This window comes from Bombus pascuorum, chromosome 6 (assembly GCF_905332965.1).
Source record: "Bombus pascuorum chromosome 6, iyBomPasc1.1, whole genome shotgun sequence".
NCBI classification, from domain to species: Eukaryota; Metazoa; Arthropoda; class Insecta; order Hymenoptera; family Apidae; genus Bombus; species Bombus pascuorum.
Genome location: NC_083493.1, coordinates 6,533,068 through 6,557,752, shown reverse-complemented (window position 1 = coordinate 6,557,752; position 24,685 = coordinate 6,533,068).

Here is a 24,685-nt window from a genome sequence, read left to right as displayed (position 1 = left end):
TTATATACTAATACGTAATAACGTGTAACGTTATATACTAATACGTAATAACGTATAACGTTATATACTAATACGTAATGACGTATAACGTTATATACCATTACGTACTAACGTATAACGTTATATACTAATACGTAATAACGTATAACGTTATATGTTAATACGTGATGACGTATAACGTTATATACTATTTCGTACTAACGTGTAACGTTATATGTTAATACGTACTAACGTATAACGTTATATACTATTACGTACTAACGTATAACGTTATATACCATTACGTAATGACGTATAACGTTATATACCATTACGTACTAACGTATAACTTTATATACTATTACGTAATGACGTATAACGTTATATAGTATTACGTAATAACGTATAACGTTATATAGTATTACGTACTAACGTATAACGTTATACAGTATTACGTAATGACGTATAACGTTATATACTATTACGTACTAACGTATAACGTTATATACTAATACGTAATAATGTATAACGTTATATACTATTACGTACTAACGTGTAACGTTATATACTAATACGTAATAACGTATTTACGTTATATACTAATACGTAATAGCGTATAACGTTATATACTAATACGTAATAACGTATAACGTTATATACTATTACGTAATGACGTGTAACGTTATATACTAATACGTAATGACGTATAACGTTATATACTATTACGTACTAACGTATAACGTTATATACCATTACGTACTAACGTATAACGTTATATACTAATACGTAATAACGTATAACGTTATATAGTATTACGTACTAACGTATAACGTCATATACTATTACGTACTAACGTGTAACGTCACATACTATTACGTACTAACGCATAACGTTATATAGTATTACGTAATAACATATAACGTTATATACTATTACGTACTAACGTGTAACGTTATATGTTAATACGTACTAACGCATAACGTTATATACTATTACGTACTAACGTATAACGTTATATGCTGCTACGTAATAACGTTATATATTAATACGTAATAACGTATAACATTATATACTATTACGTACTAACGTATAACGTTATATACTATTACATACTAACGTGTCACGCTATATACCAATACGTAATAACGTATGACGTCATATACTATTAGGTACTAACGTATAACGTTATATACTATTACTTAATAACGTATAACGTCATATAATATTACGTAAAAACGTATAACGTTGTATGCCATTACGTACTAACGTATAACCATATATACTAATACGTAATAACGTATAACGTTATATAGTATTACGTACTCACTTATAACGTTATATGCTACTACGTACTAACGTATAACGTTCTATACTATTACGTAATGATGTATAACGTTATATACTAATACGTACTAACGCGTAACGTTATATGTTAATACGTACTAACGTATAACGTTATATACTATTACGTACTAACGTATAACGTTATATACCATTACGTAATGACGTATAACGTTATATAGCATTACGTACTAACGTATAACGTTACATACTATTACGTAATGACGTATAACGTTATATAGTATTACGTAATAACGTATAACGTTATATAGTATTACGTACTAACGTATAACGTCATATACTATTACGTACTAACGTGTAACGTCACATACTATTACGTACTAACGCATAACGTTATATAGTATTACGTAATAACATATAACGTTATATACTATTACGTACTAACGTGTAACGTTATATGTTAATACGTACTAACGCATAACGTTATATACTATTACGTACTAACGTATAACGTTATATGCTGCTACGTAATAACGTTATATATTAATACGTAATAACGTATAACATTATATACTATTACGTACTAACGTATAACGTTATATACTATTACATACTAACGTGTCACGCTATATACCAATACGTAATAACGTATGACGTCATATACTATTAGGTACTAACGTATAACGTTATATACTATTACTTAATAACGTATAACGTCATATAATATTACGTAAAAACGTATAACGTTGTATGCCATTACGTACTAACGTATAACCATATATACTAATACGTAATAACGTATAACGTTATATAGTATTACGTACTCACTTATAACGTTATATGCTACTACGTACTAACGTATAACGTTCTATACTATTACGTAATGATGTATAACGTTATATACTAATACGTACTAACGCGTAACGTTATATGTTAATACGTACTAACGTATAACGTTATATACTATTACGTACTAACGTATAACGTTATATACCATTACGTAATGACGTATAACGTTATATAGCATTACGTACTAACGTATAACGTTACATACTATTACGTAATGACGTATAACGTTATATAGTATTACGTAATAACGTATAACGTTATATACTAATACGTAATAACGTATAACGTTATATGTTAATACGTAATGACGTATAACGATATATACCATTACGTAATGACGTATAACGTTATATACTAATACGTACTAACGTATAACGTTATATACCATTACGTAATGACGTATAACGTTATATACCATTACGTACTAACGTATAACGTCATATACTATTACGTAATGACGTATAACGTTATACAGTATTACGTAATGACGTATAACGTTATATACTATTACGTACTAACGTATAACGTTATATACCATTACGTACTAACGTACAACGTTATATACTAGTACGTACTAACGTATAACGTTATATGTTAATACGTGATGACGTATAACGTTATATACTATTACGTACTAACGTGTAACGTTATATACTAATACGTAATAACGTATTTACGTTATATACTAATACGTAATAGCGTATAACGTTATATACTAATACGTAATAATGTATAACGTTATATACTATTACGTATTAACGTGTAACGTTATATACTATTACCTAATGACGTATAACGTTATATGTTAATACGTAATAACGTATAACGTTATATACAATTACGTACTAACGTATAACGTTATATACTAATACGTAATAACGAATAACGTTATATACTATTACGTAATGACGTATAACGTTATATACTATTACGTACTAACGTATAACGTTATATACCATTACGTACTAACGTACAACGTTATATACTAGTACGTACTAACGTATAACGTTATATGTTAATACGTGATGACGTATAACGTTATATACTATTACGTACTAACGTGTAACGTTATATACTAATACGTAATAACGTATTTACGTTATATACTAATACGTAATAACGTATAACGTTATATACTAATACGTAATAACGTATAACATTATATACTATTACGTAATGACGTGTAACGTTATATACTAATACGTAATAACGTGTAACGTTATATACTAATACGTAATAACGTATAACGTTATATACTAATACGTAATGACGTATAACGTTATATACCATTACGTACTAACGTATAACGTTATATACTAATACGTAATAACGTATAACGTTATATGTTAATACGTGATGACGTATAAAGTTATATACTATTTCGTACTAACGTGTAACGTTATATGTTAATACGTACTAACGTATAACGTTATATACTATTACGTACTAACGTATAACGTTATATACCATTACGTAATGACGTATAACGTTATATACCATTACGTACTAACGTATAACTTTATATACTATTACGTAATGACGTATAACGTTATATAGTATTACGTAATAACGTATAACGTTATATAGTATTACGTACTAACGTATAACGTTATACAGTATTACGTAATGACGTATAACGTTATATACTATTACGTACTAACGTATAACGTTATATACTAATACGTAATAATGTATAACGTTATATACTATTACGTACTAACGTGTAACGTTATATACTAATACGTAATAACGTATTTACGTTATATACTAATACGTAATAGCGTATAACGTTATATACTAATACGTAATAACGTATAACGTTATATACTATTACGTAATGACGTGTAACGTTATATACTAATACGTAATAACGTGTAACGTCATATACTAATACGTAATAACGTATAACGTTATATACTACTACGTAATGACGTATAACCATATATACTATTACGTAATGACGTATAACGTTATATACTAATACGTAATGACGTATAACGTTATATACTATTACGTACTAACGTATAACGTTATATACCATTACGTACTAACGTATAACGTTATATACTAATACGTAATAACGTATAACGTTATATAGTATTACGTACTAACGTATAACGTCATATACTATTACGTACTAACGTGTAACGTCACATACTATTACGTACTAACGCATAACGTTATATAGTATTACGTAATAACATATAACGTTATATACTATTACGTACTAACGTGTAACGTTATATGTTAATACGTACTAACGCATAACGTTATATACTATTACGTACTAACGTATAACGTTATATGCTGCTACGTAATAACGTTATATATTAATACGTAATAACGTATAACATTATATACTATTACGTACTAACGTATAACGTTATATACTATTACATACTAACGTGTCACGCTATATACCAATACGTAATAACGTATGACGTCATATACTATTAGGTACTAACGTATAACGTTATATACTATTACTTAATAACGTATAACGTCATATAATATTACGTAAAAACGTATAACGTTGTATGCCATTACGTACTAACGTATAACCATATATACTAATACGTAATAACGTATAACGTTATATAGTATTACGTACTCACTTATAACGTTATATGCTACTACGTACTAACGTATAACGTTCTATACTATTACGTAATGATGTATAACGTTATATACTAATACGTACTAACGCGTAACGTTATATGTTAATACGTACTAACGTATAACGTTATATACTATTACGTACTAACGTATAACGTTATATACCATTACGTAATGACGTATAACGTTATATAGCATTACGTACTAACGTATAACGTTACATACTATTACGTAATGACGTATAACGTTATATAGTATTACGTAATAACGTATAACGTTATATAGTATTACGTACTAACGTATAACGTTATATAGTATTACGTACTAACGTATAACGTCATATACTATTACGTACTAACGTGTAACGTCACATACTATTACGTACTAACGCATAACGTTATATAGTATTACGTAATAACGTATAACGTTATATACTATTACGTAATAACGTATAACGTTATATACTATTACGAAATAACGTCTATCGTTATATAATATTACGTTATAAAGTATAACGTTATATACAAATACGTAATAACGTATAACGTTATATGTTAATACGTAATGACGTATAACGATATATACCATTACGTAATGACGTATAACGTTATATACTAATACGTACTAACGTATAACGTTATATACCATTACGTAATGACGTACAACGTTATATACCATTACGTACTAACGTATAACGTCATATACTATTACGTAATGACGTATAACGTTATACAGTATTACGTAATGACGTATAACGTTATATACTATTACGTACTAACGTATAACGTTATATACTAATACGTAATAATGTATAACGTTATATACTATTACGTATTAACGTGTAACGTTATATACTATTACCTAATGACGTATAACGTTATATGTTAATACGTAATAACGTATAACGTTATATACAATTACGTACTAACGTATAACGTTATATACTAATACGTAACAACGAATAACGTTATATACTATTACGTAATGACGTATAACGTTATATACTATTACGTACTAACGTATAACGTTATATACTAATACGTAATAACGTATAACGTTATATACAAATACGTAATAACGTATAACGTTATATACTCTTGCGTAATGACGTATAACGTTATATACTATTACGTACTAACGTATAACGTTATATACTAATACGTAATAACGTATAACGTTATATGTTAATACGTAATGACGTATAACGATATATACCATTACGTAATGACGTATAACGTTATATACTAATACGTACTAACGTATAACGTTATATACCATTACGTAATGACGTATAACGTTATATACCATTACGTACTAACGTATAACGTCATATACTATTACGTAATGACGTATAACGTTATACAGTATTACGTAATGACGTATAACGTTATATACTATTACGTACTAACGTATAACGTTATATACTAATACGTAATAATGTATAACGTTATATACTATTACGTATTAACGTGTAACGTTATATACTATTACCTAATGACGTATAACGTTATATGTTAATACGTAATAACGTATAACGTTATATACAATTACGTACTAACGTATAACGTTATATACTAATACGTAATAACGAATAACGTTATATACTATTACGTAATGACGTATAACGTTATATACTATTACGTACTAACGTATAACGTTATATACCATTACGTACTAACGTACAACGTTATATACTAGTACGTACTAACGTATAACGTTATATGTTAATACGTGATGACGTATAACGTTATATACTATTACGTACTAACGTGTAACGTTATATACTAATACGTAATAACGTATTTACGTTATATACTAATACGTAATAACGTATAACGTTATATACTAATACGTAATAACGTATAACATTATATACTATTACGTAATGACGTGTAACGTTATATACTAATACGTAATAACGTGTAACGTTATATACTAATACGTAATAACGTATAACGTTATATACTAATACGTAATGACGTATAACGTTATATACTATTACGTAATGACGTATAACGTTATATACTAATACGTAATGACGTATAACGTTATATACTATTACGTACTAACGTATAACGTTATATACCATTACGTACTAACGTATAACGTTATATACTAATACGTAATAACGTATAACGTTATATGTTAATACGTGATGACGTATAACGTTATATACTATTACGTACTAACGTGTAACGTTATATGTTAATACGTAATGACGTATAACGTTATATACCATTACGTAATGACGTATAACGTTATATAGTATTACGTACTAACTTATAACGTTATATACTACTACGTACTAACGTATAACGTTCTATACTATTACGTAATGATGTATAACGTTATATACTAATACGTACTAACGCGTAACGTTATATGTTAATACGTACTAACGTATAACGTTATATACTATTACGTACTAACGTATAACGTTATATACCATTACGTAATGACGTATAACGTTATATACCATTACGTACTAACGTATAACGTTATATACTAATACGTAATAACGAATAACGTTATATGTTAATACGTGATGACGTATAACGTTATATACTATTACGTACTAACGTGTAACGTTATATGTTAATACGTACTAACGTATAACGTTATATACTAATACGTAATAACGTATAACGTTATATGTTAATACGTACTAACGTATAACGTTATATACTAATACGTAAAGACGTATAACGTTATATACTATTACGTACTAACGTATAACGTTATATACCATTACGTACTAACGTATAACGTTATATACTAATACGTAATAACGTATAACGTTATATGTTAATACGTGATGACGTATAACGTTATATACTATTACGTACTAACGTGTAATGTTATATGTTAATACGTACTAACGTATAACGTTATATACTATTACGTACTAACGTATAACGTTATATAGCATTACGTATTGACGTATAACGTTATATACTAATACGTAATAACGTATAACGTTATATACTATTACATAATGACGTATAACGTTATATACTATTACGTACTAACGTATAACGTCATATACTATTACGTACTAACGTATAACGTCATATACTATTACGTACTAACGTATAACGTTATATACTATTACGTAATGACGTATAACGTTATATACGATTACGTAATAACGTATAACGTTATATGTTAATACGTACTAACGTATAACCTTATATACTATTACGTACTAACGTATAACGTTATATACCATTACGTAATGACATATAACGTTATATACCATTACGTACTAACGTATAACGTTATATACTATTACTTAATAACGTATAACGTTATATGTTAATACGTACTAACGTATAACGTTATATACTATTACGTAATAACGTATAACGTTATGTGTTAATACGTACTAACGTATAACCTTATATACTATTACGTACTAACGTATAACGTTATATACCATTACGTAATGACATATAACGTTATATACCATTACGTACTAACGTATAACGTTATATACTATTACGTAATGACGTATAACGTTATATAGTATTATGTAATAACGTATAACGTTATATAGTATTACGTACGAACGTATAACGTTATATAGTATTACGTACTAACGTATAACGTCATATACTATTACGTACTAACCTGTAACGTCACATACAATTACGTACTAACGCATAACGTTATATAGTATTACGTAATAACGTATAACGTTATATACTATTACGTAATGACGTATAACGTTATATACTATTACGTACTAACGTATAACGTTATATACTAATACGTAATAATGTATAACGTTATATACTATTACGTACTAACGTGTAACGTTATATACTATTACGTAATGACGTATAACGTTATATACTAATACGTAATAACGTATAACGTTATATAGTATTACGTAATAACGTATAACATTATATACTATTACGTACTAACGTGTAACGTTATATACTATTACGTACTAACGTATAACGTTATATACTAATACGTAATAATGTATAACGTTATATACTATTACGTACTAACGTGTAACGTTATATACTAATACGTAATAACGTATTTACGTTATATACTAATACGTAATAGCGTATAACGTTATATACTAATACGTAATAACGTATAACGTTATATACTATTACGTAATGACGTGTAACGTTATATACTAATACGTAATAACGTGTAACGTCATATACTAATACGTAATAACGTATAACGTTATATACTACTACGTAATGACGTATAACGTTATATACTATTACGTAATGACGTATAACGTTATATACTAATACGTAATGACGTATAACGTTATATACTATTACGTACTAACGTATAACGTTATATACCATTACGTACTAACGTATAACGTTATATACTAATACGTAATAACGTATAACGTTATATAGTATTACGTACTAACGTATAACGTCATATACTATTACGTACTAACGTGTAACGTCACATACTATTACGTACTAACGCATAACGTTATATAGTATTACGTAATAACATATAACGTTATATACTATTACGTACTAACGTGTAACGTTATATGTTAATACGTACTAACGCATAACGTTATATACTATTACGTACTAACGTATAACGTTATATGCTGATACGTAATAACGTTATATATTAATACGTAATAACGTATAACATTATATACTATTACGTACTAACGTATAACGTTATATACTATTACATACTAACGTGTCACGCTATATACCAATACGTAATAACGTATGACGTCATATACTATTAGGTACTAACGTATAACGTTATATACTATTACTTAATAACGTATAACGTCATATAGTATTACGTAAAAACGTATAACGTTGTATGCCATTACGTACTAACGTATAACCATATATACTAATACGTAATAACGTATAACGTTATATAGTATTACGTACTCACTTATAACGTTATATGCTACTACGTACTAACGTATAACGTTCTATACTATTACGTAATGATGTATAACGTTATATACTAATACGTACTAACGCGTAACGTTATATGTTAATACGTACTAACGTATAACGTTATATACTATTACGTACTAACGTATAACGTTATATACCATTACGTAATGACGTATAACGTTATATAGCATTACGTACTAACGTATAACGTTACATACTATTACGTAATGACGTATAACGTTATATAGTATTACGTAATAACGTATAACGTTATATAGTATTACGTACTAACGTATAACGTTATATAGTATTACGTACTAACGTATAACGTCATATACTATTACGTACTAACGTGTAACGTCACATACTATTACGTACTAACGCATAACGTTATATAGTATTACGTAATAACGTATAACGTTATATACTATTACGTAATGACGTATAACGTTATATACTATTACGTAATAACGTATAACGTTATATACTAATGCGTAATAACGTATAACGTTATATACAAATACGTAATAACGTATAACGTTATATGTTAATACGTAATGACGTATAACGATATATACCATTACGTAATGACGTATAACGTTATATACTAATACGTACTAACGTATAACGTTATATACCATTACGTAATGACGTACAACGTTATATACCATTACGTACTAACGTATAACGTCATATACTATTACGTAATGACGTATAACGTTATACAGTATTACGTAATGACGTATAACGTTATATACTATTACGTACTAACGTATAACGTTATATACTAATACGTAATAATGTATAACGTTATATACTATTACGTATTAACGTGTAACGTTATATACTATTACCTAATGACGTATAACGTTATATGTTAATACGTAATAACGTATAACGTTATATACAATTACGTACTAACGTATAACGTTATATACTAATACGTAATAACGAATAACGTTATATACTATTACGTAATGACGTATAACGTTATATACTATTACGTACTAACGTATAACGTTATATACTAATACGTAATAACGTATAACGTTATATACAAATACGTAATAACGTATAACGTTATATACTCTTGCGTAATGACGTATAACGTTATATACTATTACGTACTAACGTATAACGTTATATACTAATACGTAATAACGTATAACGTTATATGTTAATACGTAATGACGTATAACGATATATACCATTACGTAATGACGTATAACGTTATATACTAATACGTACTAACGTATAACGTTATATACCATTACGTAATGACGTATAACGTTATATACCATTACGTACTAACGTATAACGTCATATACTATTACGTAATGACGTATAACGTTATACAGTATTACGTAATGACGTATAACGTTATATACTATTACGTACTAACGTATAACGTTATATACTAATACGTAATAATGTATAACGTTATATACTATTACGTATTAACGTGTAACGTTATATACTATTACCTAATGACGTATAACGTTATATGTTAATACGTAATAACGTATAACGTTATATACAATTACGTACTAACGTATAACGTTATATACTAATACGTAATAACGAATAACGTTATATACTATTACGTAATGACGTATAACGTTATATACTATTACGTACTAACGTATAACGTTATATACCATTACGTACTAACGTACAACGTTATATACTAGTACGTACTAACGTATAACGTTATATGTTAATACGTGATGACGTATAACGTTAAATACTATTACGTACTAACGTGTAACGTTATATACTAATACGTAATAACGTATTTACGTTATATACTAATACGTAATAACGTATAACGTTATATACTAATACGTAATAACGTATAACATTATATACTATTACGTAATGACGTGTAACGTTATATACTAATACGTAATAACGTGTAACGTTATATACTAATACGTAATAACGTATAACGTTATATACTAATACGTAATGACGTATAACGTTATATACCATTACGCACTAACGTATAACGTTATATACTAATACGTAATAACGTATAACGTTATATGTTAATACGTGATGACGTATAACGTTATATACTATTTCGTACTAACGTGTAACGTTATATGTTAATACGTACTAACGTATAACGTTATATACTATTACGTACTAACGTATAACGTTATATACCATTACGTAATGACGTATAACGTTATATACCATTACGTACTAACGTATAACTTTATATACTATTACGTAATGACGTATAACGTTATATAGTATTACGTAATAACGTATAACGTTATATAGTATTACGTACTAACGTATAACGTTATACAGTATTACGTAATGACGTATAACGTTATATACTATTACGTACTAACGTATAACGTTATGTACTAATACGTAATAATGTATAACGTTATATACTATTACGTACTAACGTGTAACGTTATATACTAATACGTAATAACGTATTTACGTTATATACTAATACGTAATAGCGTATAACGTTATATACTAATACGTAATAACGTATAACGTTATATACTATTACGTAATGACGTGTAACGTTATATACTAATACGTAATAACGTGTAACGTCATATACTAATACGTAATAACGTATAACGTTATATACTACTACGTAATGACGTATAACCATATATACTATTTCGTAATGACGTATAACGTTATATACTAATACGTAATGACGTATAACGTTATATACTATTACGTACTAACGTATAACGTTATATACCATTACGTACTAACGTATAACGTTATATACAAATACGTAATAACGTATAACGTTATATAGTATTACGTACTAACGTATAACGTCATATACTATTACGTACTAACGTGTAACGTCACATACTATTACGTACTAACGCATAACGTTATATAGTATTACGTAATAACATATAACGTTATATACTATTACGTACTAACGTGTAACGTTATATGTTAATACGTACTAACGCATAACGTTATATACTATTACGTACTAACGTATAACGTTATATGCTGATACGTAATAACGTTATATATTAATACGTAATAACGTATAACATTATATACTATTACGTACTAACGTATAACGTTATATACTATTACATACTAACGTGTCACGCTATATACCAATACGTAATAACGTATGACGTCATATACTATTAGGTACTAACGTATAACGTTATATACTATTACTTAATAACGTATAACGTCATATAATATTACGTAAAAACGTATAACGTTGTATGCCATTACGTACTAACGTATAACCATATATACTAATACGTAATAACGTATAACGTTATATAGTATTACGTACTCACTTATAACGTTATATGCTACTACGTACTAACGTATAACGTTCTATACTATTACGTAATGATGTATAACGTTATATACTAATACGTACTAACGCGTAACGTTATATGTTAATACGTACTAACGTATAACGTTATATACTATTACGTACTAACGTATAACGTTATATACCATTACGTAATGACGTATAACGTTATATAGCATTACGTACTAACGTATAACGTTACATACTATTACGTAATGACGTATAACGTTATATAGTATTACGTAATAACGTATAACGTTATATAGTATTACGTACTAACGTATAACGTTATATAGTATTACGTACTAACGTATAACGTCATATACTATTACGTACTAACGTGTAACGTCACATACTATTACGTACTAACGCATAACGTTATATAGTATTACGTAATAACGTATAACGTTATATACTATTACGTAATGACGTATAACGTTATATACTATTACGTAATAACGTATAACGTTATATACTAATACGTAATAACGTATAACGTTATATACAAATACGTAATAACGTATAACGTTATATGTTAATACGTAATGACGTATAACGATATATACCATTACGTAATGACGTATAACGTTATATACTAATACGTACTAACGTATAACGTTATATACCATTACGTAATGACGTACAACGTTATATACCATTACGTACTAACGTATAACGTCATATACTATTACGTAATGACGTATAACGTTATACAGTATTACGTAATGACGTATAACGTTATATACTATTACGTACTAACGTATAACGTTATATACTAATACGTAATAATGTATAACGTTATATACTATTACGTATTAACGTGTAACGTTATATACTATTACCTAATGACGTATAACGTTATATGTTAATACGTAATAACGTATAACGTTATATACAATTACGTACTAACGTATAACGTTATATACTAATACGTAACAACGAATAACGTTATATACTATTACGTAATGACGTATAACGTTATATACTATTACGTACTAACGTATAACGTTATATACTAATACGTAATAACGTATAACGTTATATACAAATACGTAATAACGTATAACGTTATATACTCTTGCGTAATGACGTATAACGTTATATACTATTACGTACTAACGTATAACGTTATATACTAATACGTAATAACGTATAACGTTATATGTTAATACGTAATGACGTATAACGATATATACCATTACGTAATGACGTATAACGTTATATACTAATACGTACTAACGTATAACGTTATATACCATTACGTAATGACGTATAACGTTATATACCATTACGTACTAACGTATAACGTCATATACTATTACGTAATGACGTATAACGTTATACAGTATTACGTAATGACGTATAACGTTATATACTATTACGTACTAACGTATAACGTTATATACTAATACGTAATAATGTATAACGTTATATACTATTACGTATTAACGTGTAACGTTATATACTATTACCTAATGACGTATAACGTTATATGTTAATACGTAATAACGTATAACGTTATATACAATTACGTACTAACGTATAACGTTATATACTAATACGTAATAACGAATAACGTTATATACTAGTACGTACTAACGTATAACGTTATATGTTAATACGTGATGACGTATAACGTTATATACTATTACGTACTAACGTGTAACGTTATATACTAATACGTAATAACGTATTTACGTTATATACTAATACGTAATAACGTATAACGTTATATACTAATACGTAATAACGTATAACATTATATACTATTACGTAATGACGTGTAACGTTATATACTAATACGTAATAACGTGTAACGTTATATACTAATACGTAATAACGTATAACGTTATATACTAATACGTAATGACGTATAACGTTATATACTATTACGTAATGACGTATAACGTTATATACTATTACGTACTAACGTATAACGTTATATACCATTACGTACTAACGTACAACGTTATATACTAGTACGTACTAACGTATAACGTTATATGTTAATACGTGATGACGTATAACGTTATATACTATTACGTACTAACGTGTAACGTTATATACTAATACGTAATAACGTATTTACGTTATATACTAATACGTAATAACGTATAACGTTATATACTAATACGTAATAACGTATAACATTATATACTATTACGTAATGACGTGTAACGTTATATACTAATACGTAATAACGTGTAACGTTATATACTAATACGTAATAACGTATAACGTTATATACTAATACGTAATGACGTATAACGTTATATACTATTACGTAATGACGTATAACGTTATATACTAATACGTAATGACGTATAACGTTATATACTATTACGTACTAACGTATAACGTTATATACCATTACGTACTAACGTATAACGTTATATACTAATACGTAATAACGTATAACGTTATATGTTAATACGTGATGACGTATAACGTTATATACTGTTACGTACTAACGTGTAACGTTATATGTTAATACGTAATGACGTATAACGTTATATACCATTACGTAATGACGTATAACATTATATAGTATTACGTACTAACTTATAACGTTATATACTACTACGTACTAACGTATAACGTTCTATACTATTACGTAATGATGTATAACGTTATATACTAATACGTACTAACGCGTAACGTTATATGTTAATACGTACTAACGTATAACGTTATATACTATTACGTACTAACGTATAACGTTATATACCATTACGTAATGACGTATAACGTTATATACCATTACGTACTAACGTATAACGTTATATACTAATACGTAATAACGAATAACGTTATATGTTAATACGTGATGACGTATAACGTTATATACTATTACGTACTAACGTGTAACGTTATATGTTAATACGTACTAACGTATAACGTTATATACTAATACGTAATAACGTATAACGTTATATGTTAATACGTACTAACGTATAACGTTATATACTAATACGTAATGACGTATAACGTTATATACTATTACGTACTAACGTATAACGTTATATACCATTACGTACTAACGTATAACGTTATATACTAATACGTAATAACGTATAACGTTATATGTTAATACGTGATGACGTATAACGTTATATACTATTACGTACTAACGTGTAATGTTATATGTTAATACGTACTAACGTATAACGTTATATACTATTACGTACTAACGTATAACGTTATATAGCATTACGTATTGACGTATAACGTTATATACTAATACGTACTAACGTATAACGTTATATACTAATACGTAATAACGTATAACGTTATACACTATTACATAATGACGTATAACGTTATATGTTAATACGTACTAACGTATAACCTTATATACTATTACGTACTAACGTATAACGTTATATACCATTACGTAATGACATATAACGTTATATACCATTACGTACTAACGTATAACGTTATATACTATTACTTAAAAACGTATAACGTTATATGTTAATACGTACTAACGTATAACGTCATATACTATTACGTACTAACGTATAACGTTATATACTATTACGTAATGACGTATAACGTTATATACGATTACGTAATAACGTATAACGTTATATGTTAATACGTACTAACGTATAACCTTATATACTATTACGTACTAACGTATAACGTTATATACCATTACGTAATGACATATAACGTTATATACCATTACGTACTAACGTATAACGTTATATACTATTACTTAATAACGTATAACGTTATATGTTAATACGTACTAACGTATAACGTTATATACTATTACGTAATAACGTATAACGTTATGTGTTAATACGTACTAACGTATAACCTTATATACTATTACGTACTAACGTATAACGTTATATACCATTACGTAATGACATATAACGTTATATACCATTACGTACTAACGTATAACGTTATATACTATTACGTAATGACGTATAACGTTATATAGTATTATGTAATAACGTATAACGTTATATAGTATTACGTACGAACGTATAACGTTATATAGTATTACGTACTAACGTATAACGTCATATAATATTACGTACTAACCTGTAACGTCACATACAATTACGTACTAACGCATAACGTTATATAGTATTACGTAATAACGTATAACGTTATATACTATTATCGTAATGACGTATAACGTTATATACTATTACGTACTAACGTATAACGTTATATACTAATACGTAATAATGTATAACGTTATATACTATTACGTACTAACGTGTAACGTTATATACTATTACGTAATGACGTATAACGTTATATACTAATACGTAATAACGTATAACGTTATATAGTATTACGTAATAACGTATAACATTATATACTATTACGTACTAACGTGTAACATTATATACTATTACGTACTAACATATAACGTTATATGCTAATACGTAATAACGTTATATACTAATTCGTAATAACGTATAACGTTATATACTAATACGTAATAACGTATAACGTTATATACAAATACGTAATAACGTATAACGTTATATACTCTTACGTAATGACGTATAACGTTATATACTATTACGTACTAACGTATAACGTTATATACCATTACGTACTAACGCATAACGTTATATACTAATACGTAATAACGTATAACGCTATATGTTAATACGTGATGACGTATAACGTTATATACTATTACGTACTAACGTGTAACGTTATAAAGTATTACGTACTAACGTATAACGTTATATACTACTACGTAATAACGTATAACGTTATATACTATTACGTACTAACGTATAACGTTCTATACTATTACGTAATGAGGTATAACGTTATATACTAATACGTAATAACGTATAACGTTATATACTAATACGTAATAACGTATAACGTTATATACTAATACGTAATAACGTATAACGTTATATACTATTACCTAATGACGTTTAACGTTATATGTTAATACGTAATGACGTATAACGTTATATACTGTTACGTAATGACGTATAACATTATATGTTAATACCTACTAACGTATAACGTAATATACTATTACGTACTAACGTATAACGTTATATAGCATTACGTAATGACGTATAACGTTATATACCATTACGTACTAACGTATAACGTTATATACTAATACGTAATAACGTCTAACGTTATATGTTAATACGTGATGACGTATAACGTTATATACTATTACGTACTAACGTGTAACGTTATATGTTAATACGTACTAACGTATAACGTTATATACTATTACGTACTAACGTATAACGTTATATACCATTACGTAGTGACGTATAACGTTATATACCATTACGTACTAACGAATAACGTTATATACTATTACGTAATGACGTATAACGTTATATAGTATTACGTAATAGCGTATAACGTTATATAGTATTACGTACTAACGTATAACGTTATATAGTATTACGTAATAACGTATAACATTATATACTATTACGTACTAACGTGTAACGTTATATACTAATACGTAATAACGTATAACGTTATATGCTAATACGTAATAACGTTATATACTAATACGTAATAACGTATAACGTTATATACTAATACGTAATAACGTATAACGTTATATACTAATACGTAATAACGTATAACGTTATATACTAATACGTAATAACGTATAACGTTATATGTTAATACGTAATGACGTATAACGTTATATACCATTACGTAATGACGTATAACGTTATATACTAATACGTACTAACGTATAACGTTATATACCATTACGTAATGACGTATAACGTTATATACCATTACGTACTAACGTATTACGTTATATACTATTACGTAATGACGTATAACGTTATATAGTATTACGTAAAAACGTATAACGTTATATAGTATTACGTACTAACGTATAACGTTATATAGTATTACGTACTAACGTGTAACGTCATATACTATTACGTACTAACGTGTAACGTCACATACTATTACGTACTAACGCATAACGTTATATAGTATTACGTAATAACGTATAACGTTATATACTAATACGTAATAACGTATAACGTTATATACAAATACGTAATAACGTATAACGTTATATACTCTTACGTAATGACGTATAACGTTATATACTATTACGTACTAACGTATAACGTTATATACCATTACGTACTAACGTATAACGTTATATACTAATACGTAATAACGTATAACGTTATATGTTAATACGTGATGACGTATAACGTTATATACTATTACGTACTAACGTGTAACGTTATATGTTAATACGTACTAACGTATAACGTTATATACTATTACGTACTAACGTATAACGTTATATAGCATTACGAAATGACGTATAACGTTATATACCATTACGTACTAACGTATAACGTTATATACTATTACGTAATGACGTATAACGTTATATAGTATTACGTAATAACGTATAACGTTATATAGTATTACGTACTAACGTATAAGGTTATATAGTATTACGTACTAACGTATAACGTCATATACTATTACGTACTAACGTGTAACGTCACATACTATTACGTACTAACGCATAACGTTATATAGTATTACGTAATAACGTATAACGTTATATACTATTACGTAATGACGTATAACGTTATATACTATTACGTACTAACGTATAACGTTATATACTAATACGTAATAACGTATAACGTTATATACTATTACGTACTAACGTGTAACATTATATACTATTACGTACTAACGTGTAACGTTATATAATATTACGTACTAACGTATAACGTTATATGCTAATACGTAATAACGTTATATACTAATACGTAATAACGTATAACGTTATATACTAATACGTAATAACGTATAACGTTATATACAAATACGTAATAACGTATAACGTTATATACTCATACGTAATGACGTATAACGTCATATACTATTACGTACTAACGTATAACGTTATATGTTAATACGTAATGACGTATAACGTTATATACCATTACGTACTAACGTATAACGTTATATAATAATACGTAATAACGTATAACGTTATATGCTATTACGAACTAACGTATAACGTTATATACTATTACGTAATGACGTATAACGTTATATACTATTACGTACTGACGTATAACGTTATATAGTATTACGTAATAACGTATAACGTTATATAGTATTACGTACTAACGTATAAGGTTATATAGTATTACGTACTAACGTATAACGTCATATACTATTACGTACTAACGTGTAACGTCACATACTATTACGTACTAACGCATAACGTTATATAGTATTACGTAATAACGTATAACGTTATATACTATTACGTAATGACGTATAACGTTATATACTATTACGTACTAGCGTATAACGTTATATACTAATAGGTAATAATATATAACGTTATATACTATTACGTACTAACGTGTAACGTTATATACTATTACGTAATAACGTATAACGTTCTATACTATTACGTAATGAGGTATAACGTTATATACTAATACGTAATAACGTATAACGTTATATACTAATACGTAATAACGTATAACGTTATATACTAATACGTAATAACGTATAACGTTATATACTAATACGTAATAACGTATAACGTTATATACTATTACCTAATGACGTTTAACGTTATATGTTAATACGTAATGACGTATAACGTTATATACTGTTACGTAATGACGTATAACATTATATGTTAATACCTACTAACGTATAACGTAATATACTATTACGTACTAACGTATAACGTTATATAGCATTACGTAATGACGTATAACGTTATATACCATTACGTACTAACGTATAACGTTATATACTAATACGTAATAACGTCTAACGTTATATGTTAATACGTGATGACGTATAACGTTATATACTATTACGTACTAACGTGTAACGTTATATGTTAATACGTACTAACGTATAACGTTATATACTATTACGTACTAACGTATAACGTTATATACCATTACGTAGTGACGTATAACGTTATATACCATTACGTACTAACGTATAACGTTATATACTATTACGTAATGAAGTATAACGTTATATAGTATTACGTAATAACGTATAACGTTATATAGTATTACGTACTAACGTATAACGTTATATAGTATTACGTACTAACGTATAACGTCATATACTATTACGTACTAACGTGTAACGTCACATACTATTACGTAATAACGTATAACGTTATATACTAATACGTAATAACGTATAACGTTATATACTATTACGTACTAACGTGTAACGTTATATACTATTACGTACTAACGTATAACGTTATATACCATTACGTACTAACGCATAACGTTATATACTAATACGTAATAACGTATAACGCTATATGTTAATACGTGATGACGTATAACGTTATATACTATTACGTACTAACGTATAACGTTATATACTAATACGTAATAATGTATAACGTTATATACTATTACGTACTAACGTGTAACGTTATATACTATTACGTAATGACGTATAACGTTATATACTAATACGTAATAACGTATAACGTTATATAGTATTACGTAATAACGTATAACATTATATACTATTACGTACTAACGTGTAACGTTATATACTATTACGTACTAACATATAACGTTATATGCTAATACGTAATAACGTTATATACTAATTCGTAATAACGTATAACGTTATATACTAATACGTAATAACGTATAACGTTATATACAAATACGTAATAACGTATAACGTTATATACTCTTACGTAATGACGTATAACGTTATATACTATTACGTACTAACGTATAACGTTATATACCATTACGTACTAACGCATAACGTTATATACTAATACGTAATAACGTATAACGCTATATGTTAATACGTGATGACGTATAACGTTATATACTATTACGTACTAACGTGTAACGTTATAAAGTATTACGTACTAACGTATAACGTTATATACTACTACGTAATAACGTATAACGTTATATACTATTACGTACTAACGTATAACGTTCTATACTATTACGTAATGAGGTATAACGTTATATACTAATACGTAATAACGTATAACGTTATATACTAATACGTAATAACGTATAACGTTATATACTAATACGTAATAACGTATAACGTTATATACTATTACCTAATGACGTTTAACGTTATATGTTAATACGTAATGACGTATAACGTTATATACTGTTACGTAATGACGTATAACATTATATGTTAATACCTACTAACGTATAACGTAATATACTATTACGTACTAACGTATAACGTTATATAGCATTACGTAATGACGTATAACGTTATATACCATTACGTACTAACGTATAACGTTATATACTAATACGTAATAACGTCTAACGTTATATGTTAATACGTGATGACGTATAACGTTATATACTATTACGTACTAACGTGTAACGTTATATGTTAATACGTACTAACGTATAACGTTATATACTATTACGTACTAACGTATAACGTTATATACCATTACGTAGTGACGTATAACGTTATATACCATTACGTACTAACGAATAACGTTATATACTATTACGTAATGACGTATAACGTTATATAGTATTACGTAATAGCGTATAACGTTATATAGTATTACGTACTAACGTATAACGTTATATAGTATTACGTAATAACGTATAACATTATATACTATTACGTACTAACGTGTAACGTTATATACTAATACGTAATAACGTATAACGTTATATGCTAATACGTAATAACGTTATATACTAATACGTAATAACGTATAACGTTATATACTAATACGTAATAACGTATAACGTTATATACTAATACGTAATAACGTATAACGTTATATACTAATACGTAATAACGTATAACGTTATATGTTAATACGTAATGACGTATAACGTTATATACCATTACGTAATGACGTATAACGTTATATACTAATACGTACTAACGTATAACGTTATTTACCATTACGTAATGACGTATAACGTTATATACCATTACGTACTAACGTATTACGTTATATACTATTACGTAATGACGTATAACGTTATATAGTATTACGTAAAAACGTATAACGTTATATAGTATTACGTACTAACGTATAACGTTATATAGTATTACGTACTAACGTGTAACGTCATATACTATTACGTACTAACGTGTAACGTCACATACTATTACGTACTGACGCATAACGTTATATAGTATTACGTAATAACGTATAACGTTATATACTAATACGTAATAACGTATAACGTTATATACAAATACGTAATAACGTATAACGTTATATACTCTTACGTAATGACGTATAACGTTATATACTAATACGTGATAACGTATAACGTTATATACTAATACGTACTAACGTATAACGTTATATACTAATACGTAATAACGTATAACGTTATATGCTATTACGAACTAACGTATAACGTTATATACTATTACGTAATGACGTATAACGTTATATACTATTACGTACTGACGTATAACGTCATATACTATTACGTACTAACGTATAACGTCATATACGATTACGTACTAACGTATAACGTTATATACTATTACGTAATGACGTATAACGTTATATACGATTACGTAATGACGTGTAACGTTATATACTCTTACGTAATGACGTATAACGTTATATACTATTACGTACTAACGTATAACGTTATATACCATTACGTACTAACGTATAACGTTATATACTAATACGTAATAACGTATAACGTTATATGTTAATACGTGATGACGTATAACGTTATATACTATTACGTACTAACGTGTAACGTTATATGTTAATACGTACTAACGTATAACGTTATATACTATTACGTACTAACGTATAACGTTATATAGCATTACGAAATGACGTATAACGTTATATACCATTACGTACTAACGTATAACGTTATATACTATTACGTAATGACGTATAACGTTATATAGTATTACGTAATAACGTATAACGTTATATAGTATTACGTACTAACGTATAAGGTTATATAGTATTACGTACTAACGTATAACGTCATATACTATTACGTACTAACGTGTAACGTCACATACTATTACGTACTAACGCATAACGTTATATAGTATTACGTAATAACGTATAACGTTATATACTATTACGTAATGACGTATAACGTTATATACTATTACGTACTAACGTATAACGTTATATACTAATACGTAATAATGTATAACGTTATATACTATTACGTACTAACGTGTAACGTTATATACTATTACGTACTAACGTATAACGTTATATACTAATACGTAATAACGTATAACGTTATATACTATTACGTACTAACGTGTAACATTATATACTATTACGTACTAACGTGTAACGTTATATAATATTACGTACTAACGTATAACGTTATATGCTAATACGTAATAACGTTATATACTAATACGTAATAACGTATAACGTTATATACTAATACGTAATAACGTATAACGTTATATACAAATACGTAATAACGTATAACGTTATATACTCATACGTAATGACGTATAACGTTATATACTATTACGTACTAACGTATAACGTTATATGTTAATACGTAATGACGTATAACGTTATATACCATTACGTACTAACGTATAACGTTATATAATAATACGTAATAACGTATAACGTTATATGCTATTACGAACTAACGTATAACGT